The sequence below is a fragment of the Hippopotamus amphibius genome, chromosome 12, assembly GCF_030028045.1.
Source record: "Hippopotamus amphibius kiboko isolate mHipAmp2 chromosome 12, mHipAmp2.hap2, whole genome shotgun sequence".
Classification (NCBI taxonomy): Eukaryota; Metazoa; Chordata; class Mammalia; order Artiodactyla; family Hippopotamidae; genus Hippopotamus; species Hippopotamus amphibius.
The window spans coordinates 32422724-32449553 of NC_080197.1; the positions used below are offsets into that span (position 1 = coordinate 32422724).

At 41.2% G+C, this 26830-nt stretch overlaps 1 protein-coding gene across 1 annotated transcript in view; it reads left to right on the forward strand.

Moving 5' to 3' along the window:
• The first annotated feature begins 21578 nt into the window (after positions 1-21578).
• Positions 21579-26830, forward strand: part of SMOX (spermine oxidase) — a 204044-nt gene continuing 198792 nt past the window's right edge. The window contains exons 1-2 of the mRNA XM_057700940.1: positions 21579-21840; positions 22533-22660. The gene's annotated coding sequence lies outside the window, so the exon portion shown is untranslated. The remainder of the gene's footprint in view (positions 21841-22532; positions 22661-26830) is intronic.

Consider the following 26830-nt stretch of genomic DNA (forward strand, 5'->3'; position numbering starts at 1 on the left):
GCACAGACAGGGCTGGGATGTTGTCTTCGTTTGAGAAAAGAAGAGACAGGGATCTGAGTGCAAGCAGTTCATTGCACTGGGGGGGAGTAGGGAAGTGAGGTAGGGGAGGGGAGCAGCCCATACAGAGTACGCTATGGAGCCAGTTCCACCTGTGGGCAACTGGAACTTAAACCTGCTGGGGAGCTCTGGCTTTCAGGGTAGAACATGTGCCACAGATTATCCTGTCTGTGGGGCGAGGGAGCTGGGGTATTTATCCAGCAATTCCTGTGCGTCACAGATGGAGACCTCCTCCAAGAGATGTTAATTCCTGGGCACTTGCAGCCTGCTACGTGGCTTTCTTTTTTTTTTTCAAGTTCTTTATTGGAGTATGATTGCTTTATACTGTTATGCCAGTTTTTACTATACACCAAAGTGAATCAGCTGTATTTATACATATATTCCCATATCCCCTCCCTTCTGTGACTCCCTCCCACTCTCCCTATCCCAGCCCTCTAAGTCATCACCTATCATGGAGTTGATCTCCCTATGTTATGCAGCAACTTCCCAGTAGCTATCCATTCTACATTTGGTAGTGTTTATATGTCAGTGCTACTCTCTCACTTCGTCTCAGCTTCCCCTTCACCCCCAACCCCGTGTCCTCAAGTCTGTTCTCTACATCTACATCTTTATTCTTGCCCTGTCACTGGGTTCATCAGTACCATTTTTTTAGATTCCACATATATGAGTTAGCATACGGTATTTGTTTTTCTTTTTCTGGCTTACTTCGCTCTGTATGATGGTCTCTAGGTCCATCCACCTCACTACAAATAACAATTTCATTCCTTTTTATGGCTGAGTAATATTCCATTGTATATATGTGCCACATCTTCTTTATCCATTCATCTGTTGATGGGCATTTAGGTTGCTTCCATGTCCTGGCTATTGTAAATAGTGCTGCAATGAACATTGTGGTACATGCTTCTTTTTGGATTATGCTACCTGGCTTTCTGCAGGTCGGGAATGAAAACTGTCAGGTGCAGGTTTACAGACTTGCAGTTGGGAGGCAGCTGGAGCTTCTCAAAGTGGTAAGATCCCAAGGAGGTGAGCAGAGTACCCATAGAACCCGCTGTAGATGGTTATCACCTCTGCTCGACACATGGGGAAACTCAGAAGCAAAGAGGCACCCCCAAATTATATAGCAGGTTTGTGACAGATGTGGGGCTGGAACTCAGAGCTTGTGGGTCCAGGGTCTTCCACTGGTTTTTAGCCAGTCCCTGTTGCATGGGACTTCTGGACAGGAGAGGCCCTGCCTCGGTGTCTCATAGGTTGACTCCAGTTTCTCCACCTCCCCCGCTGCTGCATTCACTCCCCTGAATATTGCCCACTTCCTGAGTTGACCCAGAGCCTGGAGCCGTGTCTGGGGGAAGGGGGAGCCTGCAGGACATGCACATGTGGCAATACTTGGCTTCCTTGCCAAGGGCCTGTATGGGGCTTGCAGAGCCTGGGGAGGAGGGTAAGCAGGAGACAGAGTGAGGTCAGGAGTTGGGAGGTCGTCCACTGGTCAAGCTGTGGGGGCAGAGGATGCTGAGCAGAGGCAGACACAGGACAGGACAGAGTCAGTGTGCAGGGCACTCAGGGGGACTGCAAAGTGGGCTGGGCAGGTTTGAGCCCTCTCCCTGTTCCTTGTCTTGCTTACTTGGGACCTGGGACCCTTTGCATAACTGGGAGCAGATGTCTCAAGCCTCAGGACTGAAGGCTGCATGGTTCAGAATAGAGCAGAATCCAGTCATTCAGGTGTCCATTTACTCGAGGATCACTTATGGGGCCCCGTCTATCCTAGCTATTGTGCCAACCACCTGGGGGGACTTTTGGAGGAATCAGGCTGTTGGGTACTTTCAGAGCCTGTTGCATCCTGCATGGGGAGCAAGATAGTTTTCTTCCACCTGAACTCTGTACTCTACCTTGAGTCCTGAGTTGGATGGTGGAAGATAGCACAGCCCTCAGGGAGCCTCTAGTCTGATCAGGGAGACATCCAGGTGTGGAGTCACTCCCCGTTTAGGGAGATTTAGAAAATAGTTTTGTTCCTGAAGTCTTTGATACCTGATTAGGGGTTGGGGGGGACTGGAAGCTCCACCTGACTGGCCCAGCAGAACCCCTATGAAATCTGTCCCATTCCTAAACCCAGCCTGTGATAGATAATCAGCATAGCTGGCTGTAACATTTCCCTCCCTTTGCAATGTGGCTTTGCAGCTTCTCCCACAAGGAATCTATCCCTCATCCCTTGAATCTGGGCTGGTGCCTTAGTCAGAGTTCTCTAGAGAAACAGAACCAACAGAAGATTAATCTCTCTCCCTTTCTCTCTCTCTCCATATCTATCTATCTATCTATCTATCTATCTATCTATCTATCTATCTATCTATCTACTCATCTATAGAGAGATATATAGAGAGAGATTTTGAGTGATTGGCTCACACTATTGTGGAGACTTGGTGAGTCCAAAAATCTGCCAGGTAGGCTGCAAGCTGGAAACTGAGGGAAGAGTTGCATTTGAGACCCAAGGCAGTCTGCTGGCAGAATTCCTTTTTGCTTGTGGGGTAGGGGGTGGGGGGAGTAAGGGAGGGTAGGGGGGTAGGACGGGGGATTAACTTTCAACTGATTGGATGAGGCCCACCCCCGTTATGGAGAGCAATCTGCTTTATAAAAGGCCCCCTGACTTAAATGTTAATCTCATTAAAAAATACCTTCACAGGGCTTCCCAGGTGGTGCAGTGGTTGGGAGTCCGCCTGCCAATGCAGGGGACACGGGTTTGAGCCCTGGTCTGGGAGGATCCCACATGCTGTGGAGCAACTAAGCCCATGCCCCACAACTACTGAGCCTGTGCTCTAGAGCCCACGAGCCACAACTACTGAGCCCACATGCCACAACTACTGAAGCCTGTGCACCTAGAGCCCATGCTCTGCAACAGGAGAAGCCACCGCAATGAGAAGCCCGAGCACTGCAACAAAGAGTGGCCCCCACTAGCGGCAGCTAGAGGAAGCCCACACACAGCAACGAAGACCCAATGCAGCCATAAATAAATAAATAAAATATTAAAAAAAAAAATACCTTCACAGAAACATCCAGAATAGAGTTTGACTGACTATCTGGGCACTCTGACCCAGCCAAGTTGACACAAAAATTAACCATCATAGCTGGGCTGACACTTGCCTTGGGCAATAGAATGTGGTAAAAGCAATGGTGTGTAAGTCCTGAGCCTAGGCCTCAAGAGGTTTTGCTCAATTCCACTCACTTTCTTGGAATTCTGCCCAGCTGTCAGGAAACATCTTGGGCCACTGGAGGACGAGAGACCATGTAGAACAGAGATGATTCATGTAGAACAGAGGTGATTCATGTCAGCTGATACCAGGTCACACCCAACCTAGCAGCTGACTACGTATGTACATGGGAGCCAAGCTAAGATCGAAGTGCCCAGCAGAGCCCAGCCCAAATTGCTGACCCACAGAACTGTGAGCTAAATAGTTGCTGTTTTAGGCCACAAAGTTTTGGAGTGGTTTTCTACACAAGAAAAGCTAACTGATACACAGTCCAACTTCTGCAGTGCCCCTGCACCTCCACCCCAGGTATTCTATCAGCCTGTCACCTGGGCTGATGCAAAAGACACAAGCAGGCAGAGGGCCTATTTCAGGTTTTGTAAGGTGCTATGGGTGTCTGTACCATTGATGGCATGTGTGTAGATACTCTTCCATCCTGATAGTTATTTATTTTATTTATTTTTATTTTTTTTATAATGTAAGAACTTTCATTGAGACAGTTGACATACAATAAACTGCATATGTTTAAAGTGTATAATTTGATATTTTCTTCTTATTTATTTATTTATTTATTTATTTATTTATTTATTTATTTATTTATTTTATTGGCTGTATTGGGTCTTTGTTGCTGTGTGCGGGCTTTCTTTAGTTGCGGTGCGTGGAGGCTACTCTTCATTGTGGTGTGCAGGCTCCTCATTGCCGTGGCTTCTCTTGTTGTGGAGCATGGGCTCTAGGCGCGTGGGCTTCAGTAGTTGCAGCACATGGGCTCAATAGTTGTGGCTCACGGGCTCTGAAGAGCAGGCTCAATAGTTCTGGCACATGGGCTTAGTTGCTCCACAGCATGTGGAATCTTCCTGGAGCAGGGATCGAACCTGTGTCCCCTGCTTTGATAGGCAGATTCTTAACCACTGCACCACCTAGGAAGCCCTTTCTTTCTTATTGTAATGTATATATGGCAATCCCAATCTCCCAATTCATACCCCCCATCCCCCCCCACTTTCCCCACTTGGTGTCCATATGTTTGTTCTTTACATCTGTGTCTCTATTTCTGCCTTGCAAACTGGTTGATTTGTACCATTTTTCTATATTCTGCATATATGTGTTAATATACAATATTTGCTTTTCTCTTTCTGACTCACTTCACTCTGTATGACAATCTCTAGGTCCATCCATGCCTCTACAAATGTTCCAATTTTGTTCCTTTTTACAGCTGAGTAATATTCCATCATATATATGCACCACATCTTTTTATCTGTTGATGGGCATTTAGGTTGCTTCCATGAGCTGGCTATTGTAAATAGTGCTGTAATGAACTTTGGAGTGCATGTGTCTTTTTGAATTATGGTTTTCTGTGGGTATATGCCCAGTAGTGGGATTGCTGGGTCATATGGTAACTCTGTTTTTAGTTTCTCAAGGAACCTCCATACTGTTCTCCATAGTGGCTGTATCAATTTACATTCCCACCAACAGTGCAAGAGCGTTCCCTTTTCTGCACACCCTCTCCAGCATTTATTGTTTCTAGATTTTCTGATGATGTCCATTCTAACTGGTGTGAGGTGATATCTCATAGTTTTGATTTGCATTTCTCTAATAATTAGTGATGTTGAGCAGCTTTTCATATGCCTCTTGGCCATCTGTATGTGTTCTTTGGAGAAATGCCTATTTAGGTCTTCTGCCCATTTTTTGATTGGGTTGTTTGTTCTTCCACTCTGATATTTAAATGTATCTCTGCCCAAGCACATTCTAGCCTGGCAGGCTCCCATAATAATGTGTCAGAGCAGAAGGGGTTGCTGAGGGTTGAGGGAGGAGGCCAAGAGTTGGATCCTGGAGACCACCTCTGTGGACCTGGGGGAGCTTCAAGGGTTCATCGCAGGATGGAGTACAGGAAAAGAACTTGGGAGGCAGCAAACTTGGGTCAGGTTCTGCTTCTGTTGTTCATCAAGTCTGTGTCTGGGGTAAGCTGCCTCACCATTCAGAGCCTCAGTTTCTCCAAGAGCAAAGTTAAATTTTGTGGAGCCTGGAGCAGTTACAATTTGGGAACCCTCTTTAAGCAGAAGAATACAAAACTGTGATTACAAAATTGCAGGACTTTGGAAGGGGCTCAGGCAAGTGAGCTTAAGCTTCGTTAGCTTTGCATGAATTGCTTCTGGCTTCCTCACTTGTGGAATAGGAAAGTTAATAATAGCAGTTGAAAAAACTTGTTTTGAAGGTTAAATGAGTACACCATGCATAGTGGGCATCCTAGTAGGTGGAATCTAGCATGAAGGCAGCTTTGCAAGAAATGATTCACAAGGCAGAAGGGGTTCACGCAGTGGTGGGCTGGTGGGCTTCTGGGGGGAGAGATGGGGCAGCATGAGGCAGGGTAGAGGGAGAAGGATGGTGTAGTTTCTATACTCTCACCAGGCCCGTGGGCTGCCCCTGAGGTGCTCAGAGAGGGACTACAGGCAGATGCAGGAACTGATTTCGTGAGGGTTTTTATGAGAGTCTGGGGCCCAAATAAGGTTGGGACAGCGTTCTGAACCCAAAGTTGGGAGAAAAAACCCAAAGCATGTGTTTTTTCCTAGAGTAAGAGGCTGAAATGGGGATTCTTGAGCAAGTGATTTACTGAGAGCATGGTCTCAGAGAAGAATAAAAGGGAGGGAGGGACGCAGGACAGGGCAGGCGAAGATGCTCAAGGAGAGAGTCTCAGCTGGAGTCCAGCCTCACCCTGATCCCACAGGGAGCTCTGGGGGCATGAATGGACAGAGAGTTGTCTCACTCTGAGGGAAGCGGGGCAGGCTGCCCCCGCACCCCCCCGTCCCCCCGCCCCCAGCCTCCAATCAGCTGTTGGGAGGAGGGTAGGGAGTACAAGTCCCCAGGGTTACCCATCAGTCAAGGGCAATTCTCAGGAGAAGGGAGCAGCCTTTGCAGCAGTGGCTGGATAGTTACACTGGCCTGGGAAAGGGGATCTGGGAAGGGCACCAACAGAATCTGTTACAAGGGTCCTCTCCAAATTTCTGCAGGATACTCAGACCGACTGTGGTATGGGGTTGGCAACTTGGGGAATGAAGGGGATGAATGGTTAGAACTTAGGAGAAACCAGTTATGATCTTTAGGGCACTCTGACGGGGCAGTGGGCAGGTGCTGCCCCCACGTGGCTTCTAAGGACATGGCTTTCCAGTGCTAGGCTCACATGGGATAGTCTGCGGAAGTTTAGAAGTGACTGGGGCAAGTTGAGGGGCCCTGGGGCTCCCATGGTCTGCAGGTGAGGGTAAAAGCCCATGAAATGTGTGTTTTTCCTATTAATGCAACCTCATTTGTGTCCCTGGGCTGGTGAGACCTGGAGGAAGTCTGGTCACATATGGAAAAGGGCTGTGTCAACTCTAGAGAACAGGATGATTCCCAAGGCCATGAACATGAGCAGTTGGGAGGTAGTTCCCTGCCCTGTGGAAGGACCAGAGATTCACCCCAGTCCTGGCAATGGCCCATTGCCTGGTTCATAAAGAAGGGGAGATAGGCAGGAGGGTATAGCAGCTTGGTGCAACTGGGATCATACACCTTCCTATGTCCTATAATCAAAGGCAAGGTTATTTATCTTTGGTGAGATGGGTCTTAGGAAAAAGCAACTAGAACTGGCATATGGTGTAGGTAGGAGGTAAAATGAGACAACCACTTTGGAACTGGTAGCTTCTTATGAATTAACATACACTTTTCATATGACCTAGCAATTCTACTGCTAGGTATTTACTGAAGAGAAGTGAAAACATACTGTATTAGTTATCTACTCCTGTGTACTAAATTATACTAAAACTTAGCAGCTTAAAAGAACAATAAACATTTATTATCTTCACAATTTCTGTGGATCAGGAATCCAGGAGCAGCTTTGCTGGGTGGTTCTGGTTGGAGGTCTTTCATCAAGTTGCAGTCAGTATCATGGCTGGCCAATAGGAAGGCTTGATGGGGCTGGCAGGTTTGTTCCCAAGCTGGTTCACTCACACATTTGGCAAGTTAGTGCTGAATGTCGGTGAGAGGCTTCAGTTCTTTTCCACATGGACCTCCTGTAGGGCTGCTTGAGTGTCCTCATCATATGGCAGCTAGCTTCCCCCAGAACAAGTGATCCAAAAGAGCAAGGCAGAAGCTGCAATGTCTTTTGTGACCAAGCCTTGGAAGATACACTGACACTTCTGCAATAGCCTACTGACTACTTGGCCAGTTCTATCTAATGTTGGAGGGATGACACAAGGTCTTAAATACCAGGAGGGGACCATCACTGGGGGCCACCTTGGAGGCTGGTGACCACAGGCGTTAACGCAGCTGTGCCTTCTCTGTTCTGTACAGAGCAACACGCACACCTGCGGCACCATGAGATTCTAGTATGAGTCTTGAGTATCCCTGGGGTGGGTTTGTATGGGGGCTTCAGTTCCAGTGGAGCCATATCAGCAACAAGAGCAGCAGCAGCAGCAGAGGAAAAATACCGCAGTGCTCAGCAAGAATCTGTGCAGAGGAGCTGGAGTGGAGGGCACGAGTCCCTGGGTGAACATGACCTTGTCTCAGGAGGCAGCCTCAGTGTGCAGTGTGGCTTGGTGCAGGTTGATTAGACCTAATGGGAGGGGACAGAGGGATCAGCTGGTCTCTATTTTTTAATATGCATTGAAATAAGGGTCCAGGACCCTCAAGGTAGCCTCTCGGCTGGTGTGTCAGGTTTAAGCAAAGAGTGGATATAGAAGCACTTTGTTGAAGAGGCATCTCCAAACCTGAGGGCTTGTCTGTTCCTTATCCTGGAGTCTCCCCAGCAGGGCAGGGTGTGTGTGAAGGGTTTCTCATCTGTGCCACAAAGCCACGGCAGTGTCAGCCCCCAAATCGTTGTCCCATGAGGCCTCTCCTGTCTTCTAGGTTGGGGAGCAGGACTCGTCCTCTGCTGGTTAAGGGCCTCTATTATCCAGCCATGTGCTTTCATAAACAGGTAACTTCAACAGAGTTGCAGAGAGTTCTGATTGCTGTGCTCCTCCCTAAGATGCTGGATCCTAGGCTGAATATATAAGTCCCCAGACCCCAGTCCTTCTCCCACTACCCCACCAGCTCAGCTTCTAGTCTGGGAGGCTTGTGGAAGTGGGATTGTGTCCCTCTCCCCACCTCTATGGGCTGTGTAAGGGGATGGAGCCAGGAAAGCAAGACATAACCTCCAGTCCTTAATGGCAACCTGTGCTTCCATAATGAATTTTGGACCTCAATAAATGAATTTGGAATAAATACAGAAGCTTAGGGACCCCAAAGACAAGAGGACCCCTTTTTTACCGTTAAAGCCTCCATTGCTTAAGGGTATGAGTGAAAAGAGGAGACTGGTAGAGAAAAAGAGGCACTGGCCTTTTAAAGGAGAAGCCAGGGTTTGCAGAGCAATGTAAATTAGCTTGCAGATGGCTCTATAAAAGCAGACTTGGGACCCAGGGGCAGTGGACTTGGATGAACGAAAGAGTTCCTGTGCCAGTTTGCCCAGTCCTGAATCATGGTTCCCTGCTGGATGTGAGTAGAGGTGGTACAGCTCCAGAATTTCTATAAAGGAGGCACTGGGGTGGGGGTGTACTCTGGCTGGGAGGATGGGAAACTATGGAGAATCACTGAACTGACCCGAGAACTACACACTTTTTATTGATTGTACATTTACTAGAGGGTGGCTTTGACTCAGTTTTCTATCTCTATTCTATTAACGTGACAGCAGGAATCAATGTTACTTTAATAACTCCCCTACCCAATTGTTTGGCTACCTCTTTCTAACTTGATCATGTTTTGCAATTTTGTAAACAATTCCTCCTTTTATGTTCTTTTACCAGCTGAATTTAGCTGTTCTCATTATGCACGATGGAATTTGACATCTTTTCATGTATTTGCCTGGTTTAAGATTATTCCAGTGACTCATGCAAACCTCTTCCTGGAGCGCCAGCGTCAAGTAGGCCAGGGTCTCCTAAACAGCCCCTGGATGTCTCCAGGGACCTCAACTGAGCATATCTGAGATGAAATCCATAGTCCTCCAAAATCCAGTTCCTTTGAGTAGTCCCTGCCCCCACCCCACGTCACAGGAAGGTGGTGGCCCCATCTAACTGGTATATAAGCCAGAAGGCTGAGATCAGTCTGGATATCTCCCTTACTCTCATGCCTCCAAAGCAATCTAAGTCCTGAGTCCTTTTGTTCAACACCTTGACTATTTCAATGGCCCTTAACTGGTCTCCCTGCACCTTGTCTTACTATCCGCCCACCATTCCGTTGTCAATATCAATCTGCACAGAGATGTCAGTGTCATTTGTGTCCCCCACGCTGAGGCACTGATTTACCTGTGTAACACTGGGAAAGGTGCTGCCCCTCTCTGAGCCTTAGCTCCCTGTTGGTCAAAGGAGAAGTTGGTCTAGAGACTTGCCAAGGACCAGCACAGATTAATTTCTAGGGTGTCATGGCACTGAGAGGCTGTGTGCATTCCGGATAGAAGGTAACCCCATGGTAGGGTGGGGGACACCCTAGGGTCTAGGAACTACAGGGCAGGCAATACTTGGAGCCTAAGGCTTTGCAGGATTTTGCAGCCTGCCAGCCACTTCCTGCCACCAACAGGGAAGAAGCATTGTTTTTAAGCCACTTCTTCTGAAATTCATATGTCTGTTCCAATTGCTCTCCTCCTCTCCTCACACACCGAAAATATGTGCTTGCTCCTTTCCCATTCCAGAACTTCAAACCCAACCCAGTCTAACCCAGGTCCTCACCACTCTGAACTTTCATATGCTAATTATTAAAAAAACTTTCTGTTTTGAAATTATTATAGATTTACAGGGAGTTGCAAATATAGTACCCCTCATCCAGTTTCCCCCAATGGTTACATCTCATCTAACCATAGTACAGTGTCCAAACTGGGAAATTGACACTGATACAATGTATGTATAGTTCTATGTTATTTTATCACTTCTATAGATTTGTATAATCCCACCACTGTCAAGATACAGAACTATTCCATCACTGCAAAGATCCCTGTCTGCTACTCCTTTATAGTCACACCCATTCCTCTCCCCACCATCCTTTACAACCACTGATATGTCCTTCACCTCCATATTTTTGTCATTTTGAGGATGTTATATGAATGGAAGCATATAGTGTGTCACCTTTTGCATTTTTTCCTCCCACTCAGAATTGTGCCCTTGAGATCCATCCAGGTTGTTGCATGTATCAATAGTTTCATTTTTCGAGTAGTAATCCACGTTTGGATTACCGGAGTCTGTTCAACCATTCATTTGTTTTAGGACATTTTGATTGTTTCCAGTTTTTGCTATTATAAATAAAGCTGTGATGAATGATTGTTGACAGGTTTTTGGGTGGACATAACTATTTCTCTGGGCTAAATGCCCAGGAATGCAATTGCTGGGTTGTATGGTCAGTGTATATTTCATTTTTTATGAAACTGCCGAACCGTTTTTTAGAGTGGCTCTACCACTTTGTATTCCCACTATTAATGTATGAGAGATCCAGATTCTCCGCATCCTCCCAAGTATTTGCTGTTGTCACTATTTTTTATTTAAGCTGTCCTGATAGGTGTGTGATGATATCCATCATGGTCTTAATTTGCAATTCTCTAAAGGCTAATGATATTGAGCATCTTTATGTGTGCTTATTTGCCATAATGTATATCCTCTTTGGTGAAATGTCTTTCATGTAGTTTGCTATTTTCTAATTGGGTTGTTTGTTTTTTTAACTGTTAAGTTAAAAAAAAATACTTGTTTTTATTTATTTATTTGGCTGCACCAGGTCTTAGTTGTAGCACATGGGATCTTTTTTTTTTTTTTTTTTTCAGTTGCAGCATGAAGGATCTAGTTCCCTGACCAGGGATCAAAACCTGGCCCCCTGCATTGGGAGTGTGGACTCTCAACCATTGGACCACCAGGGAAGTTCCTTAACTGTTGAGTTTTGAGCATTTTTTAAAATAAATTCTGGTGTGTATCCTTTGTCACATCCTTTGCAGAGAAGAAGTTGTTGCTCTGGATGAAGTCCAGTTTATTGATGTGGTGGATTATGATTTTGGTGGCATATCTAAGAACTCTTGTCATCCTCCCTAGGTCCTGATGATTTTCTCTTCTAAAAGTTTTATAGTTCTACATTTAAATCTGTGCTCCATGTTGAGGTACTCTTTTGTATTAGGTGTGAGGTTCAGGTCTAGGTTCATACTTTTGCCCATGGATATCCAATTGCTCTAGCACCATTTGTTGACAAGACTCCACTGAATACCTCAGGTCACTTGTGGTGCTTGTGTGGGGCTATTTCTGGCTTCTGTGTTCTGTTCCATTGATCTTTGTGTCTATCTCTCCACCAATAACATGCTGTCTTGACTACTGTAACTATATAGTAGGCCTTAATATTGAGTAGAATTGATTCTTCTCACTTCATTATTCTTTTTCAAAATTGTTAGTTCCTTTCCATACAAATTTGAGGATAATCTTGTCTACATAAAAAACATCTTGCGGGGATTTTGATAGGAATTGTATATCAATTTGGGGACAATTGAATTTTTTACTGTAGTGAATTTTTCAATCCATGAACACATTATCTCTCTCCATTTATTTAGATTTCCTTGATTTCCTCTTTAATCAGTGTTTTGTAGTTTTTAGACTACACGTCCTGTACATGTTTTAAAAAACTTTATATGTAAATATCTCATTTATTTTGAGCAATTGTGAATGGCATTGTATTTTTCAGCTTTATTGAGATATGATTGACAAATAAAAACGGTATGTATTTAGGTTGTACAACGTTTTTAAAGGTGTACAACATGATGTTTTAATAATATATATACATTGTAACATAATTACCACAATCAAGTTAATTAACACATCCATCACCTCATGGGGATACTGTTTTCCTTGTGTGTGTGGTGGGAACATTTGGAATATACTCTCAGCAAATTTCAAGTATACGATACAGTATTACTAGCTATAATCAGCATGCTGTAAATTAGATCCCCTGAACTTATTAAACTTGTTACTGAAAGTTTGTATCCTTTGACCAACATCTCTGAAATCACCTATCCCTCTGCCCACCCCAGCCCCTGATAAACACCATTCTATTCTCTGGTTCTATAGTTTGACCTTTTAAAACTCTACATGTACGTGAGATAGTACAGTATTCGTCTTCCTCTGTCTGGCTTATTTCAGTTAGCATAAAGTCCTCTAGGTTCATTCATGTTGCAAATGGTAGGATTTCCTTCATTTTTATGACTGAATAATATCCCATTGTTTATAAATACCACATTTTCTTTATCCATTCATTCATGGGGCACACTTAGGTTATTTCTGTACCTTGGCTATTGTAAATAGAACTGCAATGAACACAGGAGTGCAGTTATCTCTTCAAGATACAGATTTCACATCCTTTGGATATATACTCAAGTGAGATTGCTGGATCATATGGTAGTTCATTTTTAATTTTTTGAGGAAACGCCACACTTTTTTCCTTAGTGGCTATAACAATTTTCATTCTCATCAACAGTGCACAAGAGTTCCCTTTTCTCCACACCCTTGCCAATACTTGTTATCTCTTGTCTTTTTTTTTTTTATAATAGCCATCTTAATAGGTGTGAGGTGATATCTCATTGTGATTTTTGATTTGCATTTTACATTTTCATATACCTGTTGGTCATTTGTATGACTTCTTTGGAAAAATGTCTCTTCAGGTTCTTTGCCCATTTAAAAAAATTGAGTTATTTGTTTTTCTACTGCATTGTATGAATTCCTTATGTATTTTGGATATTGACCTCTTATCAGATATATTGTTTGCAAATATCTTCTCCCATTCTGTAGGTTGCCTTTTCATTTTTGTGATTTTCCTTTGCTGTGCAGAAGCTTTTTAGTTTGATGTAGTCCCACTTATTTACTTTTGCTTTTGTTGGCATATCCAAAAAATCATTGCTGAGATCAATGTCAAGATTTTTTCCCTATTTTTTTCTTCTAGGAGTTTTATGGTTACAGGTCTTACATTTAAGTCTTCAATCTATTTTGAGTTAATTTTTATGTATGGCATAAGATAAGGGTCCAATTTTATTCTTATGTATGTGGATATTCAGTTTTTCCAATACTATTTATGGAAGAAACTATCATTTCCCCATTGTGTATTCTTGGCATTCTTGTCAAAGATTAGTTGACCACATATGAGTAGGTTTATTTCTGGGCTCTTTATTCTGTTCCATTGGTCTATGTGTCTGTTTTTATGCTAGTACCATACTGTTTTGATTACTACAGCTCTGTTTGAAATCAGGAAGTGTGATGCCTCCAGCTTTGTTCTTCTTTCTCAAGATTGCTTTGCTAAATCAAAACCACAATGAGGTAGGACCTCACATGGGTCAGAATGACCATTATCAAAAAATCTAGAAATAATAAATGTTGGAGAGGGTGTGGAGAAAAGGGAACCCTCCTGCACTGTTGGTGGGAATGTAAATCGATACAGCCACTATGGAAAACAGTATGGAGATTCCTTAAAAAATCTAAAAATAGAACTACCATGTGACCCAGCAATACCACTACTGAGCATATACCCTGAGAAAACCATAATTCAGAAAGATACATGTACCACAATGTTCATTGTGGCACTATTTATAATACCCAAGACATGGAAACCTAAATGTCCATTGACACATGATGGATAAAGAAGATGTGGTACAAATGGAATATTACTCAGCCATAAAAAGGAATGAAACTGAGTTATTTGTAGTGAGGTGAATGGACCTAAAGACTGTGATACAGAGTGAAGTAAGTCAGAAAGAGAAAAACAAATACCGTATACTCATGCATATATATGGAATCTAGAAAAATGGTACTGATGAACAGAGTGGCAGGGCAGGAATAAAGATGCAGATGTAGAGAATGGACTAGAGGACACAGGGGGATGGGGAAACTGGGAGGCTGCTACATACACAGGGAGATAAGCTCCGTCCTTTGTGACAACCTAGAGGGGTGGGATAGGGAGGGTGGGAGGGAGGTTCAAGAGGGAGGAGATATAGGGATATATGTATGCAGCTATCTGGGTCACTTTGTTGTACAGCAGAAACTAACACAACATTGTAAAGCAATTATACTCTGGTAAAGATGTATTTAAAAATTAAGAAAAATTAATAAAAAGGGAAAAAAATTGCTTTGCTATTCAAGGTCTCTCTTGGTTCCAAATAAATTTTAGAATTGTTTTTCTATTTCTGTGAAAAATACCACTGGAATTATGATAGGGATCCCTTCAAATCTGTAGACTGCTTTGGGTAGAATGGTTGTTTTAACAATATTGATTTTTCCTATCCATGAACATGGGATATCTTTCCTTTACTTGTGTCTTCTTCAGTTTCTTTCATTGATGTCTTATAGTTTTCAGTGTACAGATCTTCCAACTCCTTGGTTAAACTTATTCCTTAGTATTTTATTCTGTTTGATGCTCTTGTTAATGGGATTGTTTTCTGATTTGTGTTTTTGAATAGTTCATTGTTAGGGTATAGAAAGCAACTAATTTTTATATATTGATTTTGTATCATCCAACTTATTTGAATTCATTAAATGATATTGCATTTTTAAAAATAAATTTATTTATTTATTTATTTATTTTATTGGCTGTGTTGGGTCTTTTTTTGCTGTGCGTGAGCTTTCTTTTTAGTTGCGGTGAGTGGGGGCTACTCTTTGTTTTGGTGCTCGGGTTCCTCATTGCTGTGGCTTCTCTTGTTGTGGAGCATGGGCTCTAGGTGCATGGGCTTCAGTAGTTGCAGCACATGGGCTCAGTAGTTGTGGCTCACGGGCTCTAAAGTGCAGGCTCAATAGTTGTGGCACATGGGCTTAGTTGCTCCACGGCATGTGGGATCTTCCTGGAGCAGGATTGAACCCGTGTCCCCTGCATTGGTAGGTGGATTCTCAACCACTGCACCACCTAGGGAGCCCTGATATTGCATTTAAATTTTGTTTTCCACATGTCTGTTGCTAATATATAGAAATATGATTGACAGCCATACACAAAAGAGTGAAACTATACCACTATCTTACAGCATACACAAAAATTAACTCAAAATGGATTAAAGACTTGAATGTAAGACCTGGAACCATAAAACTTTTAGAAGAAAACATAGAAAGTAAGCTCCTTGACATAGGTCTTGGTGATGTTTTCTGAATCTGACACCAAAAGTAAAAGCAACAAAAGCAATAATAAACAAGTGGGACTGCATCAAACTCGAAAGCTTCTGCACAGCAAAGGAGACCATCAACAAAATGAAAAGGCAGCCTACTGAATGGGAGAAAATATTTGCAAATCACATATCTGATAAGGGGTTAATATATCAAAATACATAAAGAACTTATATAGCCTAATAGAAAAAAGCCCAAACAATCTTGTTGAAAAATGGGCAGAGGACCTGAATAGACATTTTTCCAAAGAAGACATACAGCTGGCCATCAGGCACATGAAAAGATGCTCAACATCATTAATCACCAGGAAAACGCAAATCAAAACCACAAGATATCACCTCACACCTGTTACAACGGTTATTATCAAGAAGACAAGAAACAACAGGTGTTGGCAAGGATACAGAAAAAAGGGAAACCCTTGTGCACCATTGGTGGGAATGTAAATTGGTGTAGCCACTATGGAAAATACTAGGGAGGCCCCTCAAAAAATTAAAAATAGAACTATCATAGGATCCAACAATGCCACTTTCATTTTTTTTGAATAGATACAATTTATTTATTCAAAGAAAATGAAAACTAACTTGAAAAGATATATGTACCTCCATGTTTGTTGCAGCACTATTTACAATAGCCAAGATATGGAAACAACCTAAGTGTCCATCTATAAATGAATGGATAAGGAAATTGTGGTATTTATAGACAATGGAATATTATTCAGCCATAAAACAGAATGAATTCCTGCCATTTGTAACAACATGGATGGGCCCCAAGGACATTATACTAGCTGAAGTAAGTCAGATAAAGACAAATACTGTATTATTTCTCTTATATGGGGAATCTAAAAAGAAACCCAAAACAAAAAAACCACGAACAGAAAACCAAATTGAAAGATATAGAGAATAGATTGGTGATGTCCAGAGGTGGGGAATAGGTAGTAGGAGAAGGGAATGAAGGGGGTCAAAAAGTTAAAAAAAAGACATGGTTTCCAACCTAGGTTTCCTTCCAAGGACATTGGGAATGGCAGGGATATTGAACAGATGAGGCTCTGGATTCTTTACATCTGTTCCAACCAGAGCAGTTCTACTTGTATCTTTTTTATATATTGAGAATAAGCTTTTGTTTCAAGGAAGGATTCTGAATTGCAGATAGAAATAGCCTTTGTGGAAAACTTGTTATTTTGGCACTCAGGGACCCCTACAATCTGGTCTTAATTTTTTCTAGTATTGCCTCATTACTCTTTTTCACAAAGCTTTGCTTGGGTCTGACTCATTTAATCATTATTTTTTGGCAATCCTTCTTATATCTCATCTCTATCCATTCACTTAAGCAATTCTAGTAATGAATACTGATTCTGTACCAGCCACTATACTATGCACTTTATCACATTATAAAACATTATCTCATCTATTATTAACAATAACTCTATGATGTAGGTGCTAGTAATTGTTACCATTTACAGATAAGGCTTAGAGAAATTAAGAAACTTGGTTAGAGCTGCACAGCTAGTAAGTGCCAGAGTTAAAAAAAGAATGCCTTGAGCCCAGGCTTATTTGACTTCAAAGTCCTGTGATTACATGCGTTGCCTGACAGCTTTCTCTTCTATACAGTACTGCCTTTTTTCCAAGTCTAGCTCTTCCAAGAAATCTTCTCTGACTTCTATATCCCATAATATCTTCCATTCCATAAACTTCTCAAAAATTACTACCTATTCCATTCATTTGATAATTACCACATACACATATACTGTCTGCTATATTTTTAGGGGCAAACTTTTTTTTTCCCCCGGTACATTCTCTTAGGGCATGGAGATTAAAAAAGAAAGAAATATGATTGATTTTTGTGTGTTGATCTTGTATCCTGCGACCTCGCTGAACTCACTTGTTAGTTCCGGAAGTTTTGTTTTGTTTTTGTGTTTTGTAGATCTCTTGAGATTTTCTACATAGGTATTCATGTAATCTGCAAATCGAGGACAGTTTTATTTCTTTCTTTCCAATTTGTATGCATTTTATTTCCTTGCCTTGCCTTTTTGCGCTGGCTAAATCTTCCTGTACTATGTTGGACAGCACTGGTGAGAGCAGACATCGTTGCTTTGTTCCTCACCTTAATGGAAAAGCTGTTTTTCACCATTAAACATATTTGCATTTATATTCATGAAGGATATTGATCCATAGTGTTCTTTTTTGTACTGTCTTTGTCTGCTTTTGGTATTAGGGTAATACTAGCTCCATAAAATGAATTGGGAAATGTTCCTTCATCTTCTATTTTCTGGAAGAGATTGTCTAGAATCAATGTTAATTCTTCTTTAAACATTGGCTAGAACTCTCCAGTGAAAATCACCTGGGTCTGGAGATTTCTTTTCTGGAAATTTTAAAATTGTGAATTCAATTTTCTTAACAGTTAAAGGGCTACCCAAATTATCCACTTCATACTGAGTGAATTGTGGTAGTTTGTGGTTTTCGAGGAATTTGCCTTTTTCATCTAAGTTGTCAAATTTATGTGTGTAGATTTCATACTATTCTTATTATCTTTTTAATGTCTACAGAATCTGTAGTGATATCACCTGTTTCTTTCCTGATATTGGTAATTTGTGTTTTCTCTTTTTTCTTTTGTCTTGCTAGAGGTTTATCCTTCTTATCAAGGAACCAACCTTTGTTTTATTGCTTTTATCTGTTTTATTTTATTGTTTTCCTGTTTTCAATTTCATTGATATCGGCTCTTATCTTTATTATTTCCTGCTTTCTGCTGGATTTGGGTTTATTTTGTTCTTTTTCTAGTGTCTCTTTTCTAAATAAACATTTAGTGCTACACATTCCCTCTCAACATTGTTTTAGGTGTGTTTCACAAGTTTTGCTATATTTTCATTTTCCTTTTAGTTCTATTTTTAAAATTCTATTTTTAAATTTCCTGGGGAGTCCTCTTTGATCGATGGATTAGTTTGAAATGTGTTGTTTAATTTCCAAGTGTTAGAAAATTTCCAGTTACCTTTCTGTTATTGATTCCATTGTGATCGGAGAACACAGTATGATTCAATTCTTTTAAATTTGTTGAAGTTTATTTTATGGTCCAGGATATGGTCTATCTAGGTATATGTTCTCTGGGTGCTTGAAAAGAATCTGTATTTTGCTCTTGTTGGGTGAAGTGTTTTAAGTGTCAGATCCTGTTGCTTGATTGTATGGTTGAGCTCTTCTATATTCTTGCTGATTTTCTGTCTAATTGTTCTATCAATTATTGAGAGGGGGTATTGAAGCCTCTAACTATGATAGTGGATTTGTCTATTTCTTCTTTCAATTCTATCAATTTTTGCTTCACATATTTTGCAGCTGTCATTCTGTGCAAACATTTTTAGGACTGCTATATCTTCTTGGGGATTGGCCATTTTATCATTATATAATGCCCTTGGTAATCTTCTTTTCTCCGAAGTCTAGTTCCCGGATATTAATATAGCCATTTCTGCTTCTTTCGGTTAATGTTTGCATGTTATAACCTATTACATCTTTTTACTTTCAATCTACCTATATTGTTATATATGAAGTGAGGTTCATGTGGACAGCATGAGTCATGCTTTTAAATCCCCTCTGCCATTCTCTGTGTTTTAATTGGTGCACTTTGACAATTTATATTTAATGTAATTATTGATATGTTAGGGCTTAAATCTGCCATTGTATTTTAAAATTTTCTGTTCTCTTTGTATTTTTTCCCTTCTTAAGTGTTACTTGAGTATTTTCTTCCAATTTGATTTATTTATAGTGTTTTTTGAGTGTATCTCTTTGGATAGATTTTTTTATTTATTTGGCTGCACTGGGTCTTTGTTGCAGCACATGGGATCATCGTTGCTACATGCGGCATCTTTAGTTGTGGCATGTGGGCTCTTAATTGTGGCATGCATGTGGGATCTAGTTCCCTGATCAGGGATTGAACCCAGGCCCCCTGCATTGAGAGCGTGGAATCTTAACCACTGGACCACCAGGGAAATCCCTCTTTGGATAGTTTTTTTTTTAAGAACTTTTATTGAGATATAATTGATATACAATAAACTGCATATATTTAAGGTGTACAATTTGATATTTTTTTCTTATTAGTAGTGTATATATGGCAATCCCAATCTCCCAATTCATCTCTCCCGCCCCTGCCCTGCTCCCCCCCTTGGTGTCCATATGTTTGTTCTCTACACCTGTGTCTCTATAACTCAGTAATCTTGGTTAGAATAAACACTAAGACGCCAAATGTACACTCATTACTGCACTTGAAAAAGGAATTCACCTGCTGTCTTCTTTTATCAAAGAAATAATCACAAATCAGTGTAACTGAAATACAGCTCCCATCTGAATTAGCATCAACTACAAAAACTACCAGGTATTTTTGGAGTCTCAAAATGGGGCATTGTAAACCATAAAGCTATTTAATTTGAACTTTGGTTTGGAGACATCTATTTTGACTGCGGCAGTGTTTGCCAAAGTTAATTGAACATGAAAAAAAAATTACCTAATAATTTATTGATTAAAAACTATCAGGAGTTAATAATTCTGTGTATACTTGGAGCAAAGAAAACTCTAAAAATGATCACATTGATGAAATAATTAATACATAATTTATATATGCTTAGGAAAATTTTATAATGATAAAATAACCAATTATTAGAATTACATAATTTTCTGTTATTAAAAACAAAAACATTTGCATGCAACTTCCAGGTATTCTTGCGTTTGGTATGCCATTTCTTTCTTAAAAGTGCATTCTTGCGTAATAATGACATAAAGACATTACGTATTTTTCTTACGTATTTATAAACATATTTTATTTCCAATCTATCAACAGTGTATGTGGCTTATTTTGGGAAATGCTACTTTATATGGCAATATTGTGTTATTTTGGATTGTTTTGGATTATCTAAGATGAAGTTAGAATGAAATTAGGAGCCCAATATAATGATTAAAATAGAGATCCTCTTGTATAGTATTCTTTAAAATGGTACCCCATTGAATCTCGAATAAAATGGAAGATAAATGGAATTTTAAGAGGCATGTACGATAGATTTTCTGTTCTAATATGAAGTATTATTTTCAAAACTGTAAAAAAAATTGTATGACTGTAGGTAGTTTGTATAAAAAATATAAAATATGTAAATTCATAGAGGCAGAGAGTAGATTAGAGGTTTCCAGGAGCTAAGGGGAGGGAGGGGTAAACAAGGAGTTATTGTTTAATGGGTACAAAGTTTCTGTTTGGTGATAAAAAAGCTTCTGGAAATAGATAGTGATGATGGTTGTTCAATATATTACCACTGAATTGTACCTTTAAAAATGACTAAAATGGTAAATTTCATATTATATAAATTTTACCACAATTAAATTTTTAAAAATAGGCAAAGAATTAAATACACATTTCACCAAAGAAGATATACAAATGGCCAATAAGCACATGAAAAGATATTCAACATCATTAGCCATCAGAGAAATGCACATCAAAACCATGAGATATCACTTCACACATATACAGGTGGCTGTAATAAAAAAAGATAGACAATAACAAGTGTTTATGAGGACATACAGAAATTAGAATCTTTATACACTGCTGTTTGGAGTATAAGTTAGTGCAGCCACTTTGGAAAACAGCCTGGCAGGTCCTCAGATGGTTAAACATAGAGTTATCGTATGATTCAGCAATTCTACTCCTAAATATATATTCAAGAGAAGTGAAAATGTATGTCCACACAAAGACTTGTACGTGAATGTCCACATCAACATTATTCGTAATGGTCAAAAAGTAGAAACAGTTCAATGTCCATCAACTGATAACAGGATAAGAAAAATGTGGTATATCCATACAATGGAATATTATTTAGCCATTAAAAGGAATGAAAACTAATATACGCTACAGTATGGATGAACCTGGAAAACATTATACTATTTATATATAAAGAAGTCATACACAAAAGACCTCATAGTGTATAATTTCATTTACACGAAGTATCCAGACTAAACAAATCTATAGAGACAGAATGTAGATCAGTGGTTGTGTAGGGCTGGGTGAGGGATGAGGAGTTAGAGGGATGATGGCTAAGGCATACAGAATTTCTTTTTGGAGCAATGAAATGTTCAAAAATCAATTATGTGACTTTCTAGCACAGTGGTTAAGAATCTGCCTGCCAATGCAGAGGACATGGGTTCGGTCCCGGCTCCAGGAAGATCCCACATGCTGCGAAGCAACTAAGCCTGTGTGCCACAACTATTGAGCCCGTGTGCTGCAACTACTGAAGCCCACGAGGCTAGAGCCCGTGCTCCACAACAAGAGAAGACACCACAATGAGGAGTCTGCGCACTGCAATGAAGAGTAGCCCCTGCTCGCCGCAACTAGAGAAAGCCCATATGCAGCAATGAAGACCCAACACAGCCAATAAATAAGTAAATAAATAAATAAATAAATAAGTATCGATTATGGTGATGGTTGCGCAAATCCGTGAATATACTAAAATCCATTGACTTGTATACCTTAAGTGGGGAATTATATGGTATGCAAATTGTATATATGGTATGCAATTATATGATATGCAAATTATATATATATATATATTTTTAAGCTGAGCATTGTGTGTTCTGAAAAGAGAAATGGGTGCCTTGGTAACTAACTATCAGTGATGCCTGGAATTCCGAAGGGGATAAGGAATATTTTGATGAGGTATTGTAAACTTGTGGTTTTATTGTGTGCAGAAATATGTAAGACTTTGATTTATATTTTGAGTATCTATGAGGCAAGAAATTCTCAGAATTCCTTACCCCAAAGGGGAGGTGACCTTGGATAAGGATTTTTTGTTGCCACCATTTGTCAGACCAAATAGCAGAACCACTGGCAATGGTCCAAGAGTCTGTAAAAAATGTGTAGATGGGGCCAATTGTTAGCCAAAGTATCCAGTGCTAAGATGACGACTTGAAGTTTGGCCAACTGTGCTGACCCTTGGGTCCTGTCCCTTATCAGGGTTATCTTGGTTAGGGTATGAAAAACAGCTCCTTTCCATTGATCTCTGTTTTGTATGATGGTGGGGTGGTGTCTGTAAGATACATGGACTACTTTTGCTATTTATTCATTTGATCCCCAGGGGCTCCCCATGTAGCCAAGCGGTGACCTCATCCAGCATCATGGCTTTTGGCTAGGAACTGAAGACAGGGGAGACCAGTGTCTCCTGCAAGTGGAACTCACCAGAGGTCCCAGATTTGGCTCTATTCTGTAAGTACCATTTCTGTTTTTTGCAAGAAGGGTTCAGTACGTTGTGCTGAGATTTTGGGGAGCTGCTTCCATGACCCAGTGCATAATGGGCCTCTGGGTATGGAGGGTCACAGGATCAGGGTCTGTGAGAGCCTCTGTTTCCAGAAGAGTTCTGTATGCAACCAGTAATTGCCATTCTAATGGTATACAGGGCTAGGGAGGGCGGTAGCCCCGTACACACTTGCAACAAAAACCCATGGACGATTCACGACTGTCGTGGTTGGTCCAGAGACTTTGGGAAGCATGAGAAAGCCTATATAGTGAAGGAATCTTTGGAGGAGGGGCCTTAAGAGGAGTGCCTCTTGTAATGCAATTTGGACAGGTTCTAGAGCTTTCAGTTGTAGGCTCCCCATTCAAGGTGGGCTGATTTGTGAATAACAATATACGTGGGCTCAAGATAAATTTGTAAATGAGGTGTATGTTGCTTCCAGAATCCAAAAAGACATAAAAGGTTATTGGGCTTGTTTTAATGTTATAGGCGCTACAGAGTTAATAGCTGTTTCTTAACAGTATCAGGGACAAAGTGACCCTTGGCTGACCAGGTAAATTCAGGTGATGGGCCTTGTACTATGTGTGGGGCATGGCCTATTCCCTTAGTTATGAATGCCGTTGTATTTTTATGTCCTGAATGAGTATGTCAAATGAATTTCCTTGGAGGAGGAGGATGTCACCCGTGTAATATCATGCCTGTGCTCCTGGAAAAAATTGGATGTGTTTAAGATCTTACCTGCAAAGATTGGGTGTGATGGCAGGGTTGTGGAGGTACCCCCTGGGGAGCCAGCTAAAGGTGAATTGTTTCTCTCTGAAGGGGAAGAAGCTGTTGAGATAGGTGCTGAACAGAGCACATTAGCCAAATCTCTAATAGCAAAATATGTTCTAGTTGCTGATTGGATTTAGTCAGGAATCTAAATATTGGATATGGAGGTCTTATTGGGCAAGACCACTGTATTAAGATTATGGTAATCCACTGTGAGAGACCATTTATTCTTTCTAGGTTTATGAACAGGCTGTTAAATGGAGAAACAGTGTGGAGAATCACCCCTTCTCTAAAAAAGTCTTACATAATGGGTTTTAATCCTTGAAAGCCCTGTTTAATTTATATTGGGCCATATTAATATTTTAAGTGGAAGAGAAGAGGGAGGTCTATTGGGTTCCATTTTGCCAAGCTGATTGTTAAGTGCCAAAGACTTAATTGTATCACTCATTGGGTGAGAGCATCTATGCCCACTATGGAATATTTTAGGGCAGTGGGTGCTACGACTGTAGAATATTTGGTCAAGGCAATAGTTCTTATGGTTAAAGTGAGGCATACCTGTTTCTCCTCTATTTTATGTTTAGTGACACCCCCCGCCCCGAGATTATAGGAGGTATCTCATTTAAATGTAGTGCGATCCCCTGGTATAAGTATAATATGAACTCCAGTCTTAAGGCATAAAAGTTTGCCAATTGGTGCTTTTCAGCAGATGTAAAAATGAATTCAGAACCCATGTTGCAAAAGCCAGTTGGTGCCCTTATATCTTTTTACCGTATATATATATTTTTTTAGCAAATTTTGGATTTCCAATCAGGTCATTTCCAATTTGAACCTCTGTTTCTGTTTTCTCCCCCTGTATCCAGGTATTTTGGTGGGGAGGTTATTGACTATACTACGGGGCAGATCTCCTCTACTCTTCTCATTTTTTTTTTTAAGGAATTTTATTGAGATATAATTGACATACAATAAACTGCATATATTTAGTGTACAATTTGATATTTTTTTCTGATTAGTAATGTATATATGGCAATCCCAATCTCCCAGTTCCTCCCCACTCCCCCATTCCCCGCTTTCCCCACTTGCTGTCCATATGTTTGTTCTCTACATCTGTGTCTCTATTTCTGCCTTGCAAACCAGCTGATCTGTACCATTTTTCTAGATTCCGCGTATGTGTTAATATACGATATTTGTTTTTCTCTGACTTCACTCTGTATGACAGTCTGTAGGTCAATCCATGTCTCTACAAATGTTCCAACTTTGTTCCTTTTTATGGCTGAGTAATATTCCATTGTATATATGTACCACATCTTTATCCATTCATCTGTTGATGGACATTTAGGTTGCATCCATGTCCTGGCTATTGTGTATAGTACTGCAATGAACATTGGGGTGCATGTGTCTTTTTGAATTATGGTTTTCTCTGGGTACATGCCCAGCAGTGGGATTGCTGGGTTATGGGTCAATCCCATTTTTGGTTTTTTAAGGAACCTCCATGCTCTTCTCCATAGTGGCTGTATCAATTTACATTCCCACCAACAGTGCAAGTGGGTTCCCTTTTCTCCACACCCTCTCCAGCATTTATTGTTTGTAGATTTTCTCATGATGCCCATTCTAACCGGTGTGGGGTGATACCTCACTGTAGTTTTGATTTGCTTTTCTCTAACAATTAGTGATATAGAGCAGCTTTTCATTTGCCTCTTGGCCATCCGTATGTCTTCTTTGGAGAAATGCCTATTTAGGTCTTCTGCCCATTTTTGGATTGGGTTGCTTGTGTTTTTGATATTGAGCTGTATGAACTGTTTATATATTTTGGAGATTAATCCTTTGTCTGTTGATTCGTTTGCAAATATTTTCTCCCATTCTGAGGGTTGTCTTTTCGTCTTGTTTATAGTTTCCTTTGCTGTGCAAAAGCTTTTAAGTTTCATTAAGTCCCACTTGTTTTTGTTCTGCTCTGTTCTGTTTTTATTTCCATTACTCTAGGAGGCAGGTGAAAAACAATTTGGAATTTAATTATCTTCTTCTTCCAGAGTGAGAAAGTCCTCTCACGTGAACACAAGTGTCCTCTCTTTGCACAATCCACTCGTCTGTCTCTAGATGTCATAGTCACATTTCACCTGAAGTGTCATTGATATCAGATGTCATTCATTCTCCCCACACAGTGATTGCAGAGCTGGAATTCACTGTTTGGGGCCAACTGGAGACTATGACGCATGACAAATCATTGGCTTACTTTTCTTGGAATCGTCCAAGAATTTTAGCTCAAGCATGAATCCAAATACTGCTGCAGGTCGAGCAGGAAGCACGGGGGGTCCTCCTCCGAGCTGATAGAGGAGGGAGCCCAGGCAGAAGACCAGCAGGGTGGCCATGCAGAAACTGTGTTCCCGGATGGAGAAGCGCAGGAAAGGCAGCAGGGAGACCTGGCGCGTCCAGCTGCTCAGGCTGGGAGGGGCGTCCCCCAGAGGGGCCCCATGGGGCCAGGGATCCACGCCGCTGCCGGAATGCTGCTGCTGCTGCTGCTTCTTCATCGCCTGCTCCGCCGCCTTGCACAGCCTGCCCGTGCCAGGAAAAGCTACCCTTCTCATATTTTAACATTTCTTCCTCTAGAGAGCCTCAAATCAGCATCATCAGGCTTAGAGGCCTTCTCCATGGCAACTGTCACCTTATTGGCTAAGGAACCATAGCCTAAGCAAGGGGCAGAGTTGTGTTGATGAGACATCACACTCAATTGATGCCATAGTCTTCCTTGGTCCCTTTTTGTTTAAAATAAATAAATAAAGTTATTTATTTATTGGCTGCATTGGGTCTTTGTTGCTGTGCACGGGCTTTCTCTAGATGCGGTGAGCAGGGGCTACTCTTCATTGTGGTGCATGGGCTCATGGTGGCTTCTCTTGTTGCAGAGCTCGGGCTCTAGGCGCGTGGGCTTCAGTAGTTGCAGTACACGGGCTCAACAGTTGTGGCTCACGGGCTCTAGAGCACAGGCTCAATAGTTGTGGCGCATGGGCTTAGCTACTCTGAGACATGTGGGATCTTCCTGGAGTAGGGATCATATCCGTATCCCCTGCATTGGCAGATAGATTCTTTTTTTTTTTTAAGCTCTTTATTGGAGTATAATTGCTTTACACTGTTGTGCCAGTTTCTGCTGTACAAGAAAGTGAGTGAGCAGTATTTATACATATATCCCCATATCCCCTCCCTCCCGTGACTCCTTCCCACCCTCCCTATCTCACCCCTCTAAGTCATCACCAATCATCGAATTGATCTCCCTTTGTTACGCAGCAAATTCCCACTAGCTATCTATTTTACAGTTGGTAGTGTATGTATGTCTATGCTACTCTCTCACTTCGTCCCAGCTTGCCCTTCACACCCCGCCCCCCAAC